Genomic DNA, 26,023 nt, shown 5'->3' on the forward strand with positions numbered 1-26,023 from the left:
CTTTTCATTATTTTACACAATGTTCTAGACAGTGCATTATAGTAAATAAAGATATAAGAGTAGAAAAAACAAAACCATTATTTTCATATTGAAATCACAAAGATAAGTGAGTATAGCAAGTTTGCTGCAAGCAGAATCAATGTACAAAATGAAACGAAATATATTTCATCTATAAGAAGTGTTAAAATGTAATGTTTTCAAAGATACTACTTCAATAGGATAAAATGTATTCGAAAATATATTAATAACCCTAATGAACAAAGTATAAGTTTTTCCTGGAGAAGATTATAAAACTTTATTAAAACACATTAAAGAAGAACTAAAATAGAGACGTATACTATTTTTACTGATTTAAAAACTGAATATTATAATGATGTCAATTCCCAAAATTTATCTATAGATCCATAGTAATTCTAATAAAAATGTCACATTTTTTGTTAAACCTTGAAAAGTTAACACTAAAATTTATATGGAAAAAAACAAAGAAAAACTCTGGACAAGAAACTACCCAATATCAAAACTAACTATATAATTAAGATGGTATGAGATTGATACAGAGTTACACAAACTGATCAATGAAAAAAAAGTCCAGAAACACAATCACACATATAAAATAACTTTATTTTTGATAGTGAGCAATGTAGATTAGAAGAGCAGTAACGAGCTATTCAGAGGTGCTCCAACAATTGGATATACATATTTAAAAACAAACACTTATATACTGATCTCATTATACACTCAAAAATCAGCACCAAATGAACTTAAATATGAAGGCAAGTTGGCCAAACTTTTAAAAGAAAATGCAAAAGAATATTTGTAAGACCACCATGTTAGAAAAAAGTCTTAAGGAAGAGGCTTAAAATGCAAACCATTAATAAAGGAAAAATTAATAAGCTTGACTATTTTAAATTAAGAATAATAGTTTCCTCCTGGGCATGGTGGCTCATGCCTGTAATCCCAGCACTTTGGGAGGCCAAGGCAAGTGGATCACATGGTCAGGAGATGGAGACCATCTCTACTAAAATACAAAAAATTAGCTTATTGTGGTGGCACACGCCTGTAGTCCTAGCTACTGGAGAGGGGGAGGCAGGGGAATCATTTGAATCTGGGAAGCGGAGGTTGCAGTGAGCCAAGATCATGCCACTGCCCTCCAGCCAGGCGACAGAGCAAAACTCCTTCTCAATAATAATAATAATAATTTCCCCAAAAGACATTATGTTTTTAAAAAAAAACTAATAAGCTGCAAATGGGAGAAGACATTTGCAATGCATATAACTAACAAAGAATTCGTATTCAGAATAAAGAAAGAATTCCCTAAAGAAGCACAATTAAAATTTAGGTAAAATATATCACAGAAAACAGAATGAAAATGCCCAATAAATATATTTTAAATGTTTTCATCTTATATAATCAAGGAAACAAAAATTAAAATAATGTGAAATGACAAAACAAATACCAATTTTACTCAAGCTATTCAAAAAATTGGAGTGAATATTTCCAAACTCATTCTACAAGGCCAAAACCAGACAAGGACACAACAAAAAAAGAAAACTGCAAATCAATATCCCTGATGAACACAGAGGCAAAAGTTCTCAATAAAAGGCTAGCAAACAAATCCAACAGCACACCAGAAATATAATATACCACTATTCAATGGACCTTACTCCAGGGATGGAAGTATGGCTCAACATACACAAATGAATAAACAATATATTACATTAATGGAAGCAACAAAAAAAACCATATAATCATTTCAAAAGCAGCTGAGAAGCAGTTAATAAAACTAAACATTCTTTCATAATTAAAAAACTCTCAACAAACTCAGTATAGAAGGAACATACTTCAAAACAATGAAGACGATATGTGACAAACACACAACTAACATCATATTGAATGGAAAAAAAAATTGAAAACCATTCCTCTAACATCTGGGAAAATACAAGGATGCTGCCCACTTATACCACTGTTATTCAACATAGGAAGTCTAGCCAAGCAATTAGGCAACTGAAGGAAATAAAGAACCTCCAAATTATAAAGAAAGAAGTCAAATTATTCTTGTTTGCTGACATTATTCTATATTTAGAAAAATCTAAGGACTCCACCAAAAAGCTGTTAGAGCGGATAAATGAATTCAGTAAAGTTGCAAGATACAAAATCAACATATAAAAATCAGTAGCATTTATATATCAACATTGAACAAACTGAAAAATAAATCAAAAGAAATACCTAGGGTTTTTTTTTTTTTTTTTTTTGCAGCTACAAAAAAGATACCTAGGGATACTTTCTTTTTTAATCAAAAGAGTGAAAAACCTCTAAAATGAAAACTATAAAACACCAATGATAAAAATAGGAGAGGACACTAAAAATGGAAACATCTCCCATGCTCATGGATTGGAATAATTAGTATTGTTAAAATGTCCATATAACACAAAGAGATCTACAAATTAAATGCAATTCCTATCAAAAATACCAATGAAATTCTTCACGTAACCAGAAAAAAATGCTATGGAACCACAAAAGACACCAAATTAATCCTGAGGCCAGGGGGAAGCTGGAGGCATCACACTACCTGACTTCAAAACATGCTACAAAGTTATATGAATCAAAACAACATGGTACTGTCACAAAAACACACATCGGCCAATGGAACAAAACAGAGAAACCAGAAATAAATCCATGTACATGTAGTCAATTTATTTCCTACAATGTCCCAAAAACATACACTGTGGGAATGACAGTCTCTTCAATAAATGGTGCTGGGCAAACTAGATATCCATATGCAAAAGAATGAAACTAGGTCCCTATTTTACCATATACAAAAATAAAATCACAATGGATTAAAGACTCTAAGACCTGAAACTGTGAAACTACCAGAGGCATATATTAGGGAAAAGATTAAAGATATTAGTCTGGGCAAAGTTTTTTTTTTAGTAAGACTCCTAAAGCATAGGCAAAAAAGGAAAACTAGACGAATGGGATTATACCAGGCAAAAAAGTTTCTGCACAGCAAAGGAAACAGTCAACAGAGTGAAGAGACAGCCTACAGAAAGGGAGAAAACAGGTGCAAATTATTCATCTGGCAAGAGATTAGTAACTAAAATGCATAGAGAACTCAAACAACCCAGTAGCAAAAAGCCATATAATTTGATTTAAAAGTGGACAAATTATCCGAATAGACATGTCACAAAAGAATTTAAACAAAGGCAAACAGGTATAGAAAAAAAATGCTGAACACTACTCATCATCAGGGAAACGCAAATCAAAACCACAATGCAATATCATCTTACCCCGGTTAAAATGGCTATTATATTATTTAATGCTGGCTGGGATGCAGAGAAAGAGGAAGACCAGTATACTATTGCTGAGAATGTAAATTAGTATAGTCACTATGGAAAAGAGTGTGGAGGTTCTTCAAAAAAAGTAAAAATAGAACCACCATATGATCCAGCAATCTTACTGCTGGTGTATACCCAAAACTTTGATATACAGCATATCAAAAAGATATCTGTACTCTCGAGTTTATTACAACACTATTCACAATAGCCAAAATAGAGAATTAACATGAGTATCCGTCAATGGAGGAATGGATAAAGAAAATGTAGTATATATATACACAATGAAAAAGTCAGCCATAAAAAGAATGAAATTCTGTCATTTGCAGCAATATGGACGCATCTGGAGGACATTATATTAAGTGAAATAAGCCAAGCAGAAAAAGATAAATATCACGTGTTACCACTCATAAGTAGAAGCTATTAAATAAAAAGTTGAGAAAAGAGAATGTTATACACTGCTGGTGGGAGTATAAATTAGTTTAGCCATTGTGGTAAGCAGTGTGGTGACTCCTCAAAGAACTTAAAATTAACACTCAACCCAGCAATCCCATTATTGGGTATATACCCAAAGGAACATAAATCATTCTACCATAAAATCACATGCATGCATATGTTCATTGTAGCACTATTCCCAATAGAAAAGATATGGGCCGGGCGCAGTGGCTCAAGCCTGTAATCCCAGCACTTTGGGAGGCCGAGGTGGGTGGATCACGAGGTCATGAGATAGAGACCATCCTGGTCAAAATGGTGAAACCCCGTCTCTACTAAAAATACAAAAAATTAGCTGGGCATGGTGGCCGTGCCTGTAATCCCAGCTACATGGGAGGCTGAGGCAGGAGAATTGCCTGAACCCAGGAGGCAGAGGTTGCGGTGAGCCGAGATCACGCCATTGCACTCCAACCTCGGTAACAAGAACGAAACTCCATCTCAATAAAATAAATAAATAAATGGCCACCAATTCATTTGGATAAATAAATTGTGGCATAGTCTACACAGTAAAAATTAATTAATTACAGAGAAAGATTAACTTGCTGCTCTGCAAAATAGTAATAAAATCAAACTACTAAAGAATAATTCCTACATTCAGTTGGATGAACCTGGAGGACATTAGGTTAAATGAAATAAAACAGGCAGAGAAAGACAAATACCACATGAGCTTACTTACATGCGGAGTCTAAAAAAGTTGAAATTATAGAAGTACAGAGTAGAAGAGTGGTTACCAGGGTTGCGGGAGGTAGAGAGATACTGTTCAAATGATACAAAATTTCAGTTAGATAGGTGGAATAAGTTCAAGAGATCTATCAGACAACATGTTGGCTATAGTTCATATCATTGTATTATGAAAGTCACTGAGAGTAAATTTTAAGTGTTCTCACCATAAAAAAAATAAGTATGTGAGGCAATATACTTGCTAACTAGCTTGATTGAGCCATTCCACAATGTATACACATTTCAAAACATTATGTTGTACAGAATAAGTACACACAATTTGTAAGTGTCAATTAAAAAATACAATAAAATAAAAGCAAGAGAAAAAGAAGGCATGGGATAAATGGAGAGAGGCATTCAAGAAGCCTCAAAAATAACAGTAACATGCCTTTCCTTAAACTACATAATTGGTGTGGAGTCATTCATTCTGTCATTATTCTTTATACCTCATACACATTTTAAATATTATTTTGTAACAAAAGTCTAAAAATCATTTTTAAAAGAAACACTTTCCCCACAAACCAGGCCTCTCCAAATCCCCTACTCTTGTTAACAAATCTGTCATTAATAATAATAGTAAAAAAAACATGAAATCTCTTGTAGAAGTTGTTTTAGAGGAGTTCAGTGAAGGAATGGTGGTGACAAATATTCTCAGAAAAGCTGGAAGAACCAATATTCTAGATTGGGAACTGAATGGAATGAGCTGAGGCCAGGGGTGGTGGCTCACTCTTGTAATCCTACCACTTTGAGAGGCCGAGGCAAGAGGATCCCTTGAGCCCAGGAGTTTGAGACCAGCCTGGGCAATATAGGGAGACCCTGTCTAAAAAAAAAAAAGGAATGGTCTGGACACTAATAGCACCAATTCTCATTGTTGATGAGGTACAAAAATAAGCTGAGACATTATTAACAGTGCCCTGTGGCTAGAAGCACTCCTAGGGAATGAAGGTCCTCATAGATAGAGATCTGAAGACAGAATGTAGAAGAGAATATGCATGCCCCACCCAGTGAGTGACCTGTTCTCCATTCTCCACCACTGGGCAGTCAAGGGGAGAAAACGTCCTTCAGTAACCATGGCCTGCACCTGCAGCCAGGTACAATAAAAAAAAAATCCAACTCTATCCTGCATACTAAGAAGCATGTTTCATGGTGGTTGCTTTCCTTGAGGTATTAGAAATCTTCCAGGTTATCTGTTGAGGCACTTTTCAGTCTTCAATATCTCTTTTGAATTACTCAGCCAATGCCTAATAATACACACACACACACACACACACACACATATACACACACACAAAGCAACACATTTCAGTGCAAAGCCATATATATGTATATATATGTGTGTGGGTGTATATATATATGTGTGTGTGTGTGTGTGTGTGTGTGTGTATTTGTCTTCCTAACATGCCCACCCATTGCAGGAGCATTTGCTACAGATAAATCGGAGCACTTCTGCAGGGCCATTGTTTGCAGTGAGGCAAGTTCCCAAAGATTCTAGTAAGGTCTAGGGAATTCTGCACAGTCATAATTGATCTGATGGTTATGATGATTTGAAGATCTATGATGAGGGGGGAATAACCAAGTTGCTTCTCATCGCTGAGGCCACAGAGAGTCCAGAAAAGACAGCTCTTCTTCCTGCACATCACTTCTTCCTGCTGCCTTTTCAGAAGTTTCTACCTAAATAATGAATAGAGAAATAATTCCAACTACTCTCCTCTGAAACATGGTGCATGCAGCTTTGAGTTTGGCCACATTGTCCTTTCCCACAATGTGACGTACATGAATATGACAATAACTTTGTGTAAGCTTTTACTGAGTTCTTTGAGGTTGTTGGAGGAATTGTTTCCTTGTACAGGGCTGCACTTACAGTTCTGCAGCTAAAAGGAAAGGTAGAGCTCAAAGCAGCTCATGCTTGGCTTGCCAAATCTCTTCCTGTGGTATGTTGCCACATCCACCCACAGAGGGGCACATCTTTTTCTTCACTGGGAAGCTTCCCAAGCTGTCCAAGCCTTATACTTGGAGCCCTGTCGCCACCCAGAAAAGGCACCTTTCTCTAATTCACACAAATGTGCCTTAAAACCAGCCATGACTCTCCCTCTGTTTGCTAATATGACATAATGAAAAGAGCACTAGCCAAGAAGTCTTCAAACCTTCAACAAAATCTGAACTGAGCCACCTGACCTTGGAACACTTAAGTAACATCTCTGAGCTCAAGTTCTGATATCTTTAAAATGAGAATAATAATGCAAACCTTGCAAGACTGATGCAAAGACTAAGTTAAATAATATGTAAGCATGCAATAGATGTTCAGAAAATTTAACTTTCCCTTTCCTTTTGCAATATTTGTGTTCTTGTATAAAGAACATTTGTATAGTGAGTTTAACATTTACTGAGTTTGTTACAAACCTAACTCATTTAAAACAAACTCTATGAAGTGCATGGGAAAATACAGACAAAAAGAGGCATGTTGAAGGTTTACTGAGGACGTGACCAAAGCCTGGGTCATCTAATTCCAAATCCCATGACTGTCCAATCACTTCAGGCTCTGATTACTAAAACTGTTACAGCTTATCACAAGAAGATTCAACAGGAGCAACTTTTTCATAACTATAATATTAACCTGGAAATAAAGCTATTCACCATTCCTTAAAGATTTGCAACTGGGAAGTTTTAAAGTGTCTTTTAAGGAAAGATGAACAAAGATATGCCATATTCTTTACCAAGACTTCTGCCTTCTAAAGGAAAAGAACAAATAATGCAACCAAGGAGATTACGCTCAGTGAAAAACAATTATTATTGTCAGAGTAGTGGAGAACAGGAAATTTGTTTCCAGCTATTTTTGCATATTTAACAAATATTTATTGAGTGTCTACTGTATATACTTATAGACTCTCAGGATACGGTACTGAACACAGCAGACAAAATCTGCTCTCATGGAACTTATATTCTAGTGGGAATAACAAACAAAAACCAAAATGACAAATATGTCAGGAGGTAACAAATTCTGCTAATAAAGCAGAAAAAGGAGAATACCTCTTCAGTTGGGGAGAGGAGTGTGCTGATATAAATAAGAGCTCTCAAAAATGAAAACTCGCATTATTTTTAGAAAGTAAGGTTCTGTTGGTTTTTCTTTAAAGGAACGAATGAGTAAATAAAACAAACTCAGAAATCAAAACCACACTTTTACCTTAATAATTCCTACCTCTCATTACACTTTTCCCCTGTGAAATCTACTGGCACACAGCACAGAGGTTCCCAGAAAATGAGACTTCCTTCCCAACCGCTTCTTTACCTGAATTTTCCCAATGGAACCACAATTCCCAGCATGTGATATGACAAGCATAAGAACATAGTTCTCTCTGATGTGGAAATTTGGGGGACATTACAAAATTTATTTTTATATTCAATATTATATCAAGAACATATTAAACATACTTTTCAGCACACTATGAAACTGAAAAACAGCAGTGATGCATAAATAATACTGCAATTATGTCAGGACAATCAACAGAAAAAGGTTTGGGCACTTTAATTTGTTTTTCCTACATGTAATGGTAACTTTTATGATATAGGACTCTAATACATTAAGTTTCTTAAGTACTAGAATGTTAGAGTTGGATCATATCCCAGAGATTACTGGCTCAACCCCCTTATTGTATAAATGAGGAATCTTAGATTCAGGAAGCTTACTAATAACAGTTTCTCATAAAATGGACACCTGTGTGCCAGGAAGAAATGTGCCAAGTGCTTTATATCCTGTGTTAGTCAAGGTTCTTCAGAGAAATGTGCGTGTATGCAATCTCTCTCTCTCTCTCTCCATATGTGCATGTGTGTGTGTATGTATATATGAGCTATGTGTGTATATATGTTAGAGAAAGAGAGATACAGAGAGAAGTGTTTAAGGAATCAGCATGTAAGTTATTGGTAAATCTGAAATCTGTAGAGCAGTGTGGCAGGCTAAAAGTCAGGTAAGAGTTCATGTTGCACTCTTGAGTCTGAAATCTGCAGGTTGGAAACTCAGGCAGGGTTTCTCTGTTGCAGTATTGAGAAAGAATTGCTTTTTCTTCAGGAAACCTCAGTCTTTGCTCTTATGGCCGTCACCTGATTGAATGAGGCTCACCTACATTATGGTAATCTGCTTTGTTTTCAAAAGTCTACAGGTCTGAAAAATACCTTCACAGCAATATCTAGACTAGTTTTTTACAAAATCACTAGATGCCATAGCTTAGTCAAATTGACACAGATTATTAAACATCATAGTCTCTTCATCTTATTTAGTTCAACAACTTCCTTATTAAATTGGCAATATTAGTGCCCACTTTTAATAAAGAAGAAAACTAACAGTTCATAGGTCTCAGAGGATCTGTCTAAGGTCCCGCCATTAGGAAGCATCCATGCCAGTGAGCCTTGACACAGATCCCACACTTTAAATATCTGCTCTATTGCTCAGGGTCTCTCACTCAACATAGAGGTAGGTGCAAAATCCGCAATTCCTGATTCCTATGCCCATTTATTCAGTAACTAAATATTGAGACTATGCTGTTACAGACCATCAAATAAAGATCATCAGGGATGCTCCTTATTAACTTGCTGCAAGAAGGAGACCATACCTGAAGAAGAACCAGGGAACATCTCAGCAACCAAAAGAAAAGATGGAGCTATTACAGGACTTAAGGAAAGGATTCTGTGTACATAAAAATGAAGCAATCATTTACACATAGTCCTGCTTGACTTTGAGCCTATTCAAACACCAGTATAGATGTTGCTGTGAGGGTACTTTCTAGATTTATAGACTTTGAGTAAAGCAAATTACAAGAAAACCTTGTAAATGCGTGCACGCATACGTGCACACACACATATTCACATTGCACACACACCTCCTTTACGTCTACACAGGAATATCCCAGCATTGCAAGTTGCTTCCAGTCCATGTCCTTCCAAAATCTCATTCCCCACTCACACATCTGCATGCTTTTACTCAAGTTATTCCAACCAGGCATTCTAAATCCCTGTAAAGAAATGACAGCAAGTAGAAACGAAAAGAAAAAGATGCTTATTGCTTCTGCAATGTTCTCTCTCAGGACCTCTCTGCTCTAGGTCATGGGTACTTTGTCTTTCTGCTGTTCTTTTCCTGCTTTAATTTAGAGTTCAGGGTTCCGATTGGATTAACAGCCAGAGCATTTTAGAAGAGCCCTTGCTCAGCATTGTGTGTCTGTTGTTTGCAGGGACACTGTATCGCTATATACCATGTCCTCTCCTGAGATTTCTATTGCTTCACATTTTATCCTCTGCACTAAAATCGGCCTTTAGTTCATGGGCCTCATTTTGTAGCACCTGTTGCATTAATAACTAGAAAGCTCAGTTCAGCCAAAGGCCAGGCATTCACCAAGAATTGCTCTAGTGCAGTAAACAATCAGGTAGCAAAGAGATATCTTTGCAGATTTCACTTTTCTGATATTATTAACTCCCAAATAGAATGTTAATGTGAAAATACATGTTTTCTGTATACTGTACTTCAGTAACATTACTTCACTGAAACAGTTATACTACACTTATTCTGTAACATATGAAGGAAAAATATATTTAATAAAACTAGCAGAACATAGCAATCTACTGGCAAGATGGCATAAAATCTAGCCTCGTCTTTTGATTACGAGATGTTTTACAAGGACAAAAGGAGAAGTCTTTTTGCATCTTGATTAATTTTCATCTAGACAACATCATTCAATAGAAAGGGAATACTTTTGAAATCAGATTTATCTGAGTTTAAATTCTGACTTTGCCATTCAGCAGTAATATGGAAGCTTCAGCAAATGACTTCACCTCTCTGAGCTCAGTTTTCTCACAAGTAAAATGATGACCATACCATCTATTTTACAGGATCATGGAGGAATGATGAAGAGCTATCTAAAGTATCCAGCAGCATTTGTGGCACAAAGTAAATGTTCAATAAATGGGAAGCCCTTAACATAGGACAGAACATGTGGAAAGATCCGCAGGTCCAAGGCACTGTTTCTATCAGCCACTCTCCCTGCTGTCTGCTTTCCAGTCCCACTTTATGCCCTCCCATCAATCTTGGTAACACAACTGTCTGGCCTAGCAGCAGACCATTGCCCCTTCCTTCTCCTAACGGCATACCATATCTTAACTCAAATACCAACTTTGCCACAAATGAAGGTTTATCTTAGCCTATACTCAGACTCAATCTCTAGTCACTGAAGCAGCCAATAGACACTATAGCTATATTGCAACCCTCAAAAAATCTTTAATACACTTTCTCCCTTCTCTGCCAGTTCAAAATCCTCCATGCAAAATGCCTTGACTTACTGAAGATAGGTTGATTTTTCATTTTTCTACAAATTACTACCTGCCACATAATTCACTCTTTATGTATATTATCTGATGTCATGTTTTTATTAAGTAAAATATGGAAGAATAAAAAGTATTAACCTATGTGTATTCTCAGTATTCATTCTATGCTACTAATGAGAAATTTGTCTCAGCCTCCTTCAATATCTTCCCTGACCCCTTCCTCCAACAGGAGACATCTTGCAGACCAGTTTGAAGCCTTTTGAGATGGATGGTCAGAAAGAGAAGAGATGAGAAGACATACAAAAGGAGTGTAGAGATTCTCCGGAAAGCTGGAGATTTTCAGGGGCTGTATGTGAAAGAAGTGCAGGAAAGGAATGCAGGAAATTATAAAGAGTACTTTAGAGCCTCTGGGTATACTCGATAGTATCCAAAAAATATAAGTAGATAACTTATTTTTAAATTCCTATTGATGGCAAGAGTTTTGTTCTTTGAAGCTCAGCTTTGCTCCCAAATTAAACTTAATGGGTTAGGGCATTACAAGTTTTACTTTCCCCAGCTTAACTATCAGATTTATAAGTGTGGGGTTTTATCTTTACTCTTAGTTTTATTGCATTCTCCAAGCACCTAGCACAGCTCTGCATTGGCTTCCAAACCGTTAATAACACATTGTTTACTTGACTTGATTCACTTTGATATTGGCCATCAAGCCAATCAGGACCACAGCTACAGTTTGGGCTAATCAGCTTTCTATTCTCTTCTCACATCAATGAAAAAAGTATCTTAAATAGCTGAAGAGATTAAAGGGAGCTGCTCCAAATGATTCCTAGCCTCTTGCCTGAGGAGTGTGTGTCGATACACTCAGAGAGTTTGTAGCTACGGCTGAATTGCTGTCATCAAACTGAAGGAATCCCACAGTGGAAAAGAGTTTCTGGAAAACTGGATACAAACAAGTGTCATTTGGAATTATAAAAAAAAAAGGACAAATTTATGTTTGTGAACTACAGAGCACTGAGCTTGACATTGATCCCAGGCAAGATTCTTGAAAGATTTTTTTAAAAAACAATGCCTTGTGAGTACTTAGAAAAGAAAGTGGTAAACTCAGCATGAGCTCACTAGAATAGTCCTGTCAGATTAACCTCATTTCCTACTGACAGAGTTACTACACTGGGAGATCAGAGAAATAGAGTAGAAATAGTGTATCTAGATTTCAGACAACCTTTTGACAAGTTCTCTCATGACACTCTTGAGGGCAAGATGGGGAAAAAGCAGACTGAATGATATTATAATTACAGACTTATAACCAATGGAATATTAGTATCCAGTAGAATTAATGAGTCATGATTCAATGAAACATTTTAATTCAATTAAGATATTTTTAATCTTTTGTATTAGCCACCATGTTAAACGCTAGGGATTTAATTGTAAAAATACAGCCTGGAAGAAACCAGACTTGGCAGCAGCAGCCTTCAAATGATCCATTTGTGTGATTTTGCTTTCAGAATCCTCAATGTAAACCTGAGATAATGTCAGACAAGTACAGTGTCTAAAATAAGTCAAGCAGTGCTTCTGTTCTTCTCTATATAGCATATGTTCATTTTTGGACTCCACACATTGAGAGACTCACGGACTGGTACTTGTCCATGCCTGTTAGGAACCAGGCTGCACAGCAGGAGGTGAGCGGTAGGCAAAGGAGCATTACCAACTGAGCTCCACCTCCTGTCAGATCAGCAGCAGCACTAGATTCCCATAGAAACACAAACCTTATTGTGTAACTGCTCATGCAAGGAATCTAGGTTGCATGCTCCTTATGAGAATCTAATTAATGCCTAATGATCTGAGATAGAATAGTTTCATCCCAAAACCATCCCCCCACCCCCACCACTGTCCATGGAAAAACTGTTCTCCATGAAACCAGTCCCTAGTGCCAAAAAGGATAGGGACAACTTCTCTATATAGTATCCCAAAAACAGCAATCAAGAGGATGATGAGACATCAATAAAATCATATGGAGAAGACAGAATGAAGCAATGAAAAGAGAGAACCAAAAAAAAAAAAGAAGGAAAGAAAAGAGAGAACCCATGACTACATTAACAACCTCCAAGAAGATGTGGGTCACAGCAGGAGTTCCAGATGGGCTACCTTTGGTGGTTTCCTGTAAATGGAGGTGCTGAAGTGTGGACTGGAACACAAATACAGAGTGAGTGGGGAACCCATAACTCATAACCTTAAAACTTTCTTTCCTAATCAAACATTCTATAGTCTATCAAAGAAAAGATTCTACAAACTCTCTTGATTATCTATTCCATAAGTTAACTGTCAGCTATTTTATTTTTCAATTTATTTTAAATCAAGACATAGTGTAAACTTATTACAAAGTACAGAAAAAAATTTTGAATGAACATTCATATAACCACTACCCAAGTTTGTCTAATCTGAACATGCTGTGATGTGGGATGTGGGCTTCAGATTATTTTTTAAGAAATGTATTATTACAAATACAGTAGTCATTATAAATACAGTAACTTTTTTCTTCACTACCCAAAGATAGCATCATCTTTTTTTTTTTTTTTTTTTTTGAGGCAGAGTTGCACTCTATCACCCAGACTGGAGTGCAGCAGCTTGATCTCAGCTCACTGCAACCTCTGCCGCCCTGGTTCAAGGGATTCTCCTGCCTCAGCCTCCCAAGCAGCTGGGATTACAGGCTCCCACCACCATGTCCAGCCGCCTTTTTTTTTTTGTATTTTGAGTAAAGACAGGCATTCACCATTTTGGACAGGCTGGTCTTGAACTCCTGACCTCATGATTCACCTGCCTCGGCCTCCCAAAGTGCAGGGATTACAGGCATGAGCTACTGCACCCAGCCAGCATTATCTTAAAGATGTGTGTATACTCTAGTCACATATTTTTGCCATATGTATTTGTATACACAAATAATTTATACAACTATACAGAGACAAATACGAAGGGTCTAGTTTACTGGAGGAGGTAGAACACCTTCGAAAAAGGCATGTTGCCTATTGTTGAATGATGAGTTGTTTAGGCATTCCAGGGAGGGGAGGGAATTTTGGATAGAGGAAACTGCAGCCTCAAACTCACAGAACCAAGAAAAGAGTAAGCAAATCCAAAAAATTTCAAATGATTGTATATAGCTTTAAGAAATAGGTAAATTGGTACTGTGCGAAGATGAAAACAACAAATTGACAAAGATTAGACTATGAAAGCCTTTACTTCAGAAAAGGTCCCTAAAACATTATAATTATGGGAATAATATTATTTATATGCATGCTAGAGAAATAAATCTGGTGGTGAGGTAGTTTGAATGGGGTCAGGGGATAAGACAAGAAGGTTGGGAGTCAAGTTAGCAAATACTGAAAAAGCCCAAGAGATGATAGGAGCTTAAAATAAATCAGGATGAGAAGAACAGATTAAGAATATTATTAATATTGTTATAGGTACGTGAGTATATTTTTAATAATGATGAGAGATATTTGGAAGCTCTACTGTATAGAACTTAGACCCACTAGCTAACTAATGATATTTCATGAAATGATTTGTAAGATGACCTATCTAAATTGTTATAATGGCAGATTAGATGATAAATAATATTTTAATAAGATAAAAATATAGCATAATGTTTATGACAGTTTTGAAACAATTTCATATTGCTACCATTCAATGAACACCTTTCGGATTTTGATTTTTAAGATACCAATTTAATTTTCAAAGAATTCTTTATAAAACAATTCACAGTAATTTTATATTGTTCATTCTTATACATGAAAATACACATATACTCATAAAAATAAGGACTATCAAGTGTTAATAATAATGAAGAACTATAATATAAAAGATCAAAAGATCATTAAATTAGTTCAGCTCTAATTGTTTAGCCATGTTTCCTTTTCTTCCATTTGCCTTTACTCCCAGGAAGCAAAGAGTACAGGGTAAGAAGAGAGTGAATTCTGCTCTTACTCCATAGGAATGAGAATGAAAATTAATTGCTCTATCATCTCTTAGAGATATCTCAAAAGAGTGCTCCAAAATATTGGGTGCTAGGATGCAGATGTTCTCACATTCACAAAGCAAAGTAGCACTGTAGGAAAACAGGATTGATTAATTTGGTCAGTCCCGCCTATTTCATTTTCAAAAGAAACTTGTTGTTATTGTTGTTAATGGTGTTTCTTTGCATTGTGTAACTCTAATTAGTTATTTGCCTGATTTTTACCTTTAAGCTATTTAAATTTGTTCTGAATATAGTGTAAGTAACATTTGTTAGAAATGGAAGCTGTTTCTTTTTTCCCCTTTTTCTTTCTTGCTTTTGTTTTATAGTTTAGAGACAAATAAAACAATGGGAGATCTTAACAGATGACTTAATTATCAAGAGGTATCAATTATGTAAACAAGTCTGATGGTAAATAGAGCATCATTTTCTTACAAAGTTGTTACTTCCCCCGGGACAATGGTTTGAGAACTTGAGCCTGTATCAGAATCACTCAGAGGACTTTTTACAAAACAGATGGAAGACTCATCCCTAGAGTTTTCGATTTAATAGGTCTGGGATGGGGCCTGAGAATTTCCACTTTTTAAAAGTTCCCATGTGGTGACGATGCTGCGATGCAAGAACCATATTTTTTAGAAGAGTTCTCTATCCCTGAAACTCAGTTCAATGATCTTATGAGCCTCCATTCCCATCTCTGCTTATGCCTTTCTAGGAGTATCACTTTGAAGTATGATAGCTGACTGACACGTCTAGCTCCTTTATCAGATCATGAGCTCCCTGAACCAAGTGTCTGACTTACATGTCTGTAGAACATGTCTGATTTACAACTGATATCCCCCAGAGCACAGCATAGGGCTGGCAGAGGATAGTAGATGGCTAATAATTATATGCTGAATAATTCTTGACTTATTAACATATAAATGCAAATTTAAGTTCTGAAATAAAAAAGCACAGTGTGGGGCCAGGCGCGGTGGTTCACGCCTGTAATCCCAGCACTTTGGGAGGCCGAGGCTGGTGGATCACGAGGTCAAGAGATCGAGACCATCCTGGTTAACATGGTGAAACCCCGTCTCTACTAAAAATACAAAAAATTAGCTGGGCATGGTGGTGCATTCCTGTAATCCCAGCTACTCAGGACGCTGAGGCAGGAGAATTGCCTGAACCCAAGAGGCGGAGGTTGCGGTGAGCCGAGATCGCACCATTGCACTCCAGCCTAGGTAACAAAAGCGAAACTGCGTCTCAAAAAAAAAAAAAGCAGAGCGTGTGTGTGTGTGTTTATATGTGCATGACTGTGTGTGTACATACAGTCATACACTGCTTAACAACGGGAATACTTTCTGAAAAATGCATTATTAGGTGATTTTGTTGCCCTGCAAACATCGTAGAGTGTACCTACACAAACCTAGATGGTATACATCCTACTACACACCTAGGTTACATGATATAGCCTATTGCTCCTAAGTTACAAACCTATTACATTACTGAATACTGCAGGCAATTATAACACAATGGTAAATAATTATGTATATAAACATATCTAAACATAGAAACAGTACAGTAAAAAAATGGTATTATAATCTTATCAGATCACTGTCATATATGCAGCTCATCATTGATGGAACGGCTGTTACGCAGTGCATGACTACATATATGTGTGTTTATGTTCATATGTATATTGTGATTTGAATACATGTGTGTATATTTGTGATTTGAAATATTCCAAGCAGTGATAAGAGAAACACTGTGTATTCCAGGAAAAAAAAACCATTAAAGAAACAAAGATAAGTATAACTGAAGAAAGAATTAAAAATTAGAACTTAAAGTCTGCTTTAGCTTCTATAGCATATGATGAAAATAACATATTTTAGAAAGATAGCAGTAATAAAAACGTACAAATGGTCTCAACTTTGTCAGCTACGCTCTTTGGCCTACAAATGCCTTTTCATACTTCATTCTGTGCAGCTGGTAAAACTAAGAATCATCCCAATTTACCCACAATATAGCCAAAGGCACACCAAAGATTAGAAAGATCACCCACATTCTAAACAGAAAAAGAGAATTGTAAGAAGAAAAAAAATTGCAAAGTCCTAGTAGGTCATTCAGTTCTAGTCTCTAGAGTAGTGCAAGATTAAGTAAAATAGCACAGAAAAAATTATGAAAATATACCGAAGAAAACTTAAGACTCTCTGAGCCTCTAATTTTTAGTGCCTCATGAAGTTCAAGAGTTTATTGTCAACTCATTGCTTAAACCACCATTTATTAAAAGAAAACATTCCCTAGAGTCTGCATTCGAAATGGAAATAAGCAAGGCAATGTAAAAAGTTGATTTTGTGGTATTAAATGACTCTTTTTCCTGTGTTCATGAATCTCTGCTTTGTAACTGTACTTATTCAAAATATTAAAATGACCTTCAGGCCAACCCCTCTACTTAACAGTGAAGGGGGAAGATAAAATTACTGCAAGTTGACCATTACAGAAATTACTTGCAAGGCATTTTTCTTTGATAGCTGCAGTTTTGCTCATATTATCATCCTTTTCTGTTGACAAGTTTCCAAGATTTTAATCTTGGATTGGAAATGTTACCCTATCAGAAAGGGCTTATATTGTCAGGAGCAGTGCTGTCATGGAATGTAGAATCATATATGAGAATGCTTGCTGTATTGAAAAATATACCATTGCTAGGAAAGGCATTTAAATGTTTAGTCTGCTGGCTCATAAATCACTTTCAATGTGCTCAAGTTCTTAGACAACATACTGAAAGCTTTCTTATTTCTTATATTATAGCAGTGTCATTTGCATTGCTGAACTTGGGGTAATGTCGGCAATTCCAGATAAATCCTTGCTTGGAGGATTTATAACTGCGATTAAATTTCACCCTGGCTTAGAATTCAAAAGTAAAATTTTTGTGAGGTGCTTTTTTTTCACCTAACAGTTATCTGATATTTTAAGAAATGGTCAGATTCACAATTTTGGTTTACAGATGGAAGCAAGTTGCCTAAAGCACACACAACTAGCATGGGCATTAAGAGATCTGAGCATGAATATGTGTTTCTAAAACAACCAAGCAAGCCTTTGAATTGATTCAAATTTTAGATCAAATGATGTAAATTTTAGATCAATTCACAGGCTTGCTTAGTTGTTTTAGAAACACATATTCAAGCATTTAAAAAATTTCTGTTAGCTCTACTGGAAATTGTTGGTGCTCATTATTTTCCCTTTCCTTTTCTTTTTCTTTTTATTGTATGGATAGTTTTTCTGCTCCCTCTTGGTGAAAATATTTGAAACTCACCCTTGATATCTATTTCACCTTGGGCATACACACACAGTGCTCCCATTTCTGTTGTCTTCCTACACAAAACTAACACCAGTATCCATACCATCTACCTACCATCTGAAATTGTTGTCTAGGGGTAAAACAAGACACCAGTTGCTAAAGTGTTTAAAAAAGAGATAAAGAAGTTAGAATATATTGACTGGAAGGCTTTGAGTTGAGAATGAAATTGAGTTATCAATATGAAGCAACGAAGTACTTCTTAGGAGCAGAACTTGGAGGAGATTCAGAATAACAAAAGGAAATTAATCAAAATGTTTACTGAGTTTGAAAGATAATTCTAAGCTTCTACGAGACTAGCAAATGGGAGTAGTTAGGCTAAGGGCTAAAGAAAAGTGTTCTCTTAAAGCTTTCTCAGAGTTTCCTCCAAATCACTGTTCCTTTTTTTGCTTTAAGAGTCAGTGTCTCATTCTACCACGCAGGCTAGAGTGCTGGAGTGCAGTGGTGCGATCGTAGCTTGCTGCGGCCGTGGACTCCTGAGCCCAAGTGATCCTCCTGCCTCAGCCTACCCAGTAGCTAGGACTATAGGCATGTGCCACCAGGCCCAGCTAAGTTTTTATTATTCCTTTGTAGACACATGATCTTGCTGTCCGGCCCAGGCTAGTCTTAAACATCTGGCCTGAAGCCATCCTCTCATTTCAGCCTCCCAAGTTGCTAAGATTACACATGTGAGCAAGCACGCCTGGCCATTACTCTACCTTTGTGGAGAAAAAAAAAAAAAACAACAAGTAAAAGACAATACAGAGTTACTTGCTTTTAAGACAAATGGATTAGTAGTGATCAACCTAGATATTATTCTATAGCCACGGGGAGAAATATATTCTACATGCAGGGAAGTATCTCTAAAAAGGAGAAAAAATATTGCTCCTGCAGATGCCTGCCTCTGTGTGGCTCTTCACACAAGAGTGCAACTATAATCAGATTGGCTTCCATTTTTGCAACTTAATGCTAAGGCAAAGATTTGAGGAATAGCAAATACAAGGTCATTTGATACACAAAGCAACCCAGGAATTTCAGTGGATAATAGAGCACACTTAAGTGGATTGAGATGTTTCCAGTATCTGTCTTCAGGAGAGTGTACAGATGCCAACAGCAGATGCCAGTTGTGGAAGGAGACACCTTCCAGTAAAAACTCTGCCTCAGTGATTGAAAAAGACATCCAATGTGATCCAATTTACATGTTGGAAAGATCACTTTGGATGCAGTAAGTACCATTTGATGTTTGGTGGAAATCTGAAGGAAGATCCGTTGGGAGCTTGTTGTAGAAATCTAAGAGAGATACAATGGGTATTGGCATATGAAATAAATGAAAGTGAAAAAGAGATGCCATAATTTAAGAGGCATTCAAGAGATATGTAGGGGAGAGAACTGACAGGGACTGGTGGCTGGATGTGGGATGGTAAGTCAGTGCAAACAGATCAAATAAGGCTGTGCAGGTAAAGTATGGTTAATCTTATAGCATGACATACCCAGACCAGTGAAAACAAGGCTAAAGGGAAATTGAAGATAAGTTATTTGGAGTTCATAGAGAAAGCATGGCACCAAAATGAACATAGAGCTTAACAATCTTAATCATATACACATACCCAGACTTCTCTATTGGATAACGGTGCTTGTCTCCATATGCGGGAAAATGAGTATGGATCAAATAAATAGATTGTGCCAGTGTTTATCAGCAGATGTATTAGGGAGCACTGTTACAAGGGTGAAAAAGTGAATGGGAAGATCTTTAGAGTTCAAAAGGCCTAAGCTGGCTTCTGAGAAGCCCAACAGTTTCTGCAATGCGCTATAATCAGTAAGACTGTGACAAGCCAAACAGAAAACCAGAACACATATATATGCTGTGACATCAAAATGGCAACTGACACCCAAAACACCCCAGGAAAATGACCAGTCCATGAAAAAGAGTCCCAGTGCTAACATATGGTGTCTGGTTGAGTGGCTGGACAGTAGAACTCCTAAGTGAAGTAGAGAATACAAGAAGAGAAGCAGAATTGGATGGAGAAAATGGTTTCATTTGAAAGACGTTGAGTTTGAGGGCTAATTACATTGAAATGTTCATTAGGTAAGTGAACATGAAGGATTAGAGCTCAAGAGAGTGTGAGGTTTGAGGGCAAAAAGGTTCTTTTGCTCATAATGGGGACCTCACAAAGCATAAGCATAATTTTTATAAATAATATGTTTACAGAATTTCTGTCTCTTCACTCTGTCTCATAAAAGACCAAAGGCTTCTACCTGGGGGAATAAAAAGGACTATAAGGAGCAAGGTAAAAATTCCATCTTGCCATACTAATAAGCCTAGGAGAAAGTATTCTGGAAAAAAAAAAAAGAAGCTTCTGTTTGCAGCAGATTCTCAGACTGGATTTCTTGATGGACTCTCCTACTGAAAACAACAAAGAATGCTGGCAAAATATACATTACAAGCCAGTTGCAGTGTCTTACGCCTGTAATCCCACCATTTTGGGAGGCCAAGGTGGGAAGATCACTTGAGCCCAGGAGTTCAAGAGTGAGTGGCCTGGGTGACATCGTGAGACCCCATCGCTATAAAAAATTTTTAAATTAGCCAGGAGTGGTGATGTGTGCCTGTAGTCCAGCCACTCAAGAGAACCCTTCTCTTCAAGAAGTAGAAAAAATAAGGTAAATATAAATAAGACAAACAAATCTGGAGGTGAGAGGGATAAAACTTTCAGGCATGTGTTCTTGCCTGTTCTGTCTTTTTAGAAGCAGTAGCAACAAGACTTTCTGCAGAGGCAGGGAGATGTAAGGTTGGAAGCTTGAGGAAACTGATGAACTTTGGAAGAGCCATTGTGGGCAATGGAAAAAGTTGATTCAGTTTTAATAAATCATCTTTTGATACTAACCTAATTTCAATGGAGAGAGTTGAGGAAAGACTACTGGAGCTTCCAACAGATGTGTCTCCTTAGTTTTCTGGGAGGGGATTTAGATGAATTTCTGTTGGTTTCTATTGTCTTGAAGCACTAAAGGTAACCTAGGCTCTTGTAAATCTGACACAAGAATTTCAAATACTCATCAGGCATCCCAACAAAGGAAATGCAGCAGGAGCAAAAAGCAAGGAACAAATGAAAGTGGTGACAAGAGGGAACGGGAGGGAACCTGGCAACCAGCAAATAACATCATCCAAATTCATCCTAGGCAGTCACTGGTGGCTTAATAGGAAAGCAAAGAAAGCTAGGTTTGATGAGGCTTTTTTTGGCATAATAGAATGTCTTTGAGGATTTAGGAAACAACGCGTGCAGAGAGTTTTGTGTTCAGCCATCAGCAAAAGCATGAGATTAATGGAAGTGACTCTTCTTTCTCATGTATGACAATATATTTATCACTATTTGCCTATATCCTGAGACCTGAGGAGAACGGCTCCTCGTTGCCCTGCCAACCCTTCTCAAGCAGGAGAAGAGTTCACACACCACTTTGTGTTTGATTGTTATACTTCCTATTGAAGCTGACCAAAATAGAAAATCTACCCACTCATGGCAGTAAATGTCAACAATGTGAACAACTCCAGAAATGAGAATAAGACTGATATTCAGGTGTCTAAACGCAAGTGATGGGAGCCTCAAAAGTTGTGTTTAATAAATGTAATGACTAAAATCGCATTTTTAATGTGCCTTGACATGCCAAGTGTACAGCACAGAAACTCCATCACAAAAGTAGGGAAAGGAGGGAGTGAGCATGCACAGCTTCAGACCCCCAATCTCCCTGCCTGTCCTCTCCGACTAGAGCACCTGAGCTTTTACATTTTGCAAATAGAGTCTCAGGTAAGACTGCATTTGAGAAAAGGTTTATTCACAGCTGAAAATTTTGAAAACCAATGCACCAAAGGAACAAACAATTTGAAGGAATCCTTTGGCAAATCAAGAAGTATTTTCATTTACTGTGCAAACATTTATTGAGCATCTTCTCTGTATTAAACTGTTCTTTGCACTGTGATGGGCATAAAGAGGTTAAAGATAAAAAAGAGAATGTGTAGGAAGAATAGAGATTAGTTAATTAATAGATTTTGCGATCCTAGCCACAAGAGATTCCATGACCCCAGAGTTTTTCATTGGCAGGGGTAACTGCCCGGAAAGTAGACAGAAGCAGAGCTCAGGCCTGCATGGAGCCAGAAGGTTTTGTGTTGCAGGGAAGCTGCAGCAAAACACAATCAAAGGCACCCATCCTCCAAGGCACCCCATCTTGCTCTGAGTGGCTCTAGCTCGTGCTCACTGTCGGGTCCAGGAGAGAGCAGGGCTGTCTTTCCTGTGGGACCAAGGTGCATCTGATCTCCCCCCACTCCCCCTACCCCCTGCTCCACATCCACTGGCCCCTCCCAAGGCCCTTCTCCTACCAAGAACCAGCTCCGTCGGGAGACCCTCTCCCAGGCAGTGCTGAAGGTATTGAGAGGCAGACACCCAGACGGCACAACAGAGTGGACCTGTCCTGGGGACCAACAGCCTGAGAGTCTCTAGGGCTGACAGCTCCCCAAGCTGAAGGCCCTCAGCAGATTCTCATCCACGTATTTATTTGCTCTTTGACAGGTGAGCCTTATCAATACACAGGTGTTCTCCATATACATATAACCCAAGAATATACCAAGTAGGCGGCTGCTACCCACCTACCACTAATTACAAACTAAAAGGTATCCTTCACAAAGGAGCTATGGGGGCAGGGTAAACTTAATGTTTCTCAACATTCTCCTGCAAGAGCATGCACAAAGCACAGCCTCTGCTGCCTTGCCTGGGAACACTTTGGCCCCCCTCAGCACAGCCAGTGCTCAACCGCAAGAGGACAAAGCTGCAGGCCCAGTCCCAAGCCCCCAGTTTGTGAACACATAGCTCGGGAGTATTGAGCTGACATCTGTGACTGGAGCTCCAGCAAGAGAGGAGCCTCCATTCTCAGAACACTGAGAATAGTGAGGCACAGGTTCATGAGCTAGTGTGAAAGCCAGGCCTGCCTCCCCCTGCAACACTGGTATAAAAAGGATGTAGTTTATTTGCCAGCTGCAGCCTCTGCCCAAGGGTGTCCCAAAGCCCAGAGCACTTAACAACCCAGAGATCTAGTGCAGAAGGCTTGGGACAAAACTACTGGCTGAGCCAGCTACCAGGGCAAACACCAGGAGACCCAATCTGGATAGCACAATCTGGGTGGTTCCCACAACCATCTGCTGGGCAAAAAACCCTGGGCTGCAGGTGCCACACCAGCTACACACTCACAGCAACACCGCCCTCCCCAGGGATCTTCCACCCTTGACCCACTGCATCCACAGACACCTGCAGATATAACCCACAACCTGCTCAGACTCTGCCAAGCACAGCGATCAGTGGGCCCTTGGGGAGCTTCACGTCTTCTGGAGATCTAACCTTCAGCTCAGGCTGCCCCTAAGGGAGGTGGGAGTGCAGCCTGCCAGAGCCCCCCTTGGGGCTAAGGAAATATGGGTGCAGTGCCGGTGATTGGCAGGGCTTTCCTAAATCCTGAGAATGTACTAAGTGAGGGGGTCATCTCTCACTGTCCCTCCTCAGTTCCCCATGCCGCCAAAAATACTGCTGCAAACATGCTGAAATACAAAGGAGACATGTGGCAGAAAGCCTATCTGCTGACCCTTACACTCAAGCGCTGTCTACTGGATTACGGCTTTCATTACACCACCAAATGAAAATGCCTTTAGCGCACATCACCTGTGAATGCCAATGCAGGAATCTAAAAGCACCCAGAAACTAAGCCTATCAACTATACTCAACATACCCCACAGTCAAACCTTCGATGGAAGTAAAGATATAAAAACAAAAAGCCACATCCAATGACAGCAACTCCAATAAAATAGAGGAACATCAGCCCTCTCAGATGAGAATCAGTACAAAACGCTGGCAATTCAAATAGAGTGCCTCTTTACCTCCAAAAAATCACACTAGCTCCCCAGATTGAAATGGCTGAAATGACAGAGAATTCAGAATCTAGATGGCAAGGAAGCTCAACAAGTTTCAGGAGAAAGTTAAAACCCAATCCAAGGAAGCCAGTAAAATAATCTAAAAGTTAAAAACTGACATAACCATTTTAAGAAAGAACCAAACTTAACTTATGGAATTGAAAATGTCACAGCCAGGCACAGTGGCTCCTGCCTATAATCCCGGCACTTTGGGAGGCCAAGACGGGTGGATCACAAGGTCAGGAGTTCAAGGACAGCTTGGCCAAGAAGGTGAAACCCCATCTCTACTAAAAATACAAAAATAAGCTGGGTGCAGTAGCAGGTGCCTATAATCCCAGCTACTAGGGAGGCTGAGGCAGGAGAATTGCTTGAACCCCAGCGGGGGTGGGTGGGGGCGGAGGTTGCATGCCCTCCAGATATATTCATGTATTCAAATCCAAATCCCAGAGGGGCCCAACTGATCAAAGGTATGGTAGGTTTGTCCAAGATTAGATTTATCTTTGTCTTTAGATTTATATTTAATATGGTAAGTAACAAAAGGAACCACTTGCCTGTTTCCCTTGATTCTTTCTGCTCCACCTGTCTGCAGGTACACCTCCAAAGTCAGACACGCTGATGGGAGTGTAGAGTATGTGATGTCAAGAAGAGCTGGACACAGGTTTCTGGTGATGTGCTCTTTGATGTGATATGGTAACAAATGGAATACCTCTTGCCTTATTCTAGGTGTAAAAGATTCTGATCGGCAAGCTCAGAATTATGCTAGTCACCTTACTTATGCTGTCTTCTGTCTCCTATGGATCAGAAACCAAGACATTTCACTTGGCATTGTGAAATAAGAGTGGTGAGAACCATCTGCCCTAATCTCAACCAGAGGATAAGTTAGTATGGAGGTAAAGGGAGAAAATACATGTTCCATTATAAAATTTAAAACTAAACAATACAAGAGTATGCTGATGGAAAATTGTAAATTCATACTGGGGCTAGTTTGAGATGAAAATCTGTATCCTTCAGAGTTAACTACTGCAAACAATCAAAATCAATGGTGGATAACTTACACAGAAGGAGAATTCCATGTACAGCCTGGCCTTGGTTTGCACGTCACCCTGCTACTGCAATGATGAAAGCTTCCAAGTTCAAGAGTCAGCAAAGGTGAAGGGGGTGAGAGGAGAAATCAGTATTTCAAGCATTAGAACAGGAAACTCCCCATCAGCAAGGAGTTTGATGTTTTCCAGGAACTGAAAAGAAGCCTGTGTACCTGGAGTAAACGATAGAGGGAGTGTATATCAAGATAAGGATGAAAGTCAGAACGTGTCAAATCATACCAATAGGATAAAATTCAAATTTTTATCCTTAAAACGCAAAGGAAATGTGTTGAGTATTTTTAGCAAGACAGCAACAACATTAGATCTCTGTGTGTGTTTTAAATTAATGCTTATTAATATCTAGAGACTAGATCTGAAAGCACTACAGTATAAAAAGAGCCAATTAAGCCATTTTTAGATGGTATATTCAATAATAGTAGCTGGGGTCAAAAAAAGCAATGAATTGAAATTATTCCTAAAAACTATTGTTTCCACAGAAGGGAGGAGGCAAAAATAAGAGGTTCTTACATGGTTTGTAAGAGATGTCTTGCTATGTTGCCCAGGCTGACCTTGAACTCCTGAGCTCAAGCAATACTTTTACCTCAGCCTCCCAGAGTGCTGGGATTACAGGTGTGAGCCACTGAGCCCAGCCAAAATGCCAAAACTAATGTATGAGAATACCAATCTCATTTTCTAGCATTGAATGTTCCTTCTCATTAACAAAAAATACCACATATTGTTAACTAGATGATACATGCTTTAATACCTGCAATTAGTATGTAGAGCGTGTGGTGGAGATACATTTTTTTTGAAATTCATTGTGCCTAATAAAGTGCTGGA

At 38.2% G+C, this 26,023-nt stretch overlaps 1 protein-coding gene across 22 annotated transcripts in view; it reads right to left on the reverse strand.

The window, feature by feature from the left end:
• Positions 1-26,023, reverse strand: part of LOC118155298 (uncharacterized) — a 409,919-nt gene that overhangs the window by 380,089 nt on the left and 3,807 nt on the right. For 21 of the 22 annotated variants that reach the window (XR_013526816.1, XR_013526819.1, XR_013526821.1 and 18 more), the window contains one exon: positions 24,653-25,356. The gene's annotated coding sequence lies outside the window, so the exon portion shown is untranslated. The remainder of the gene's footprint in view (positions 1-24,652; positions 25,357-26,023) is intronic. The other variant, XR_013526802.1, reaches the window with a different exon arrangement.

The sequence above is a fragment of the Callithrix jacchus genome, chromosome 1 (assembly GCF_049354715.1).
Source record: "Callithrix jacchus isolate 240 chromosome 1, calJac240_pri, whole genome shotgun sequence".
NCBI classification, from domain to species: domain Eukaryota; kingdom Metazoa; phylum Chordata; class Mammalia; order Primates; family Cebidae; genus Callithrix; species Callithrix jacchus.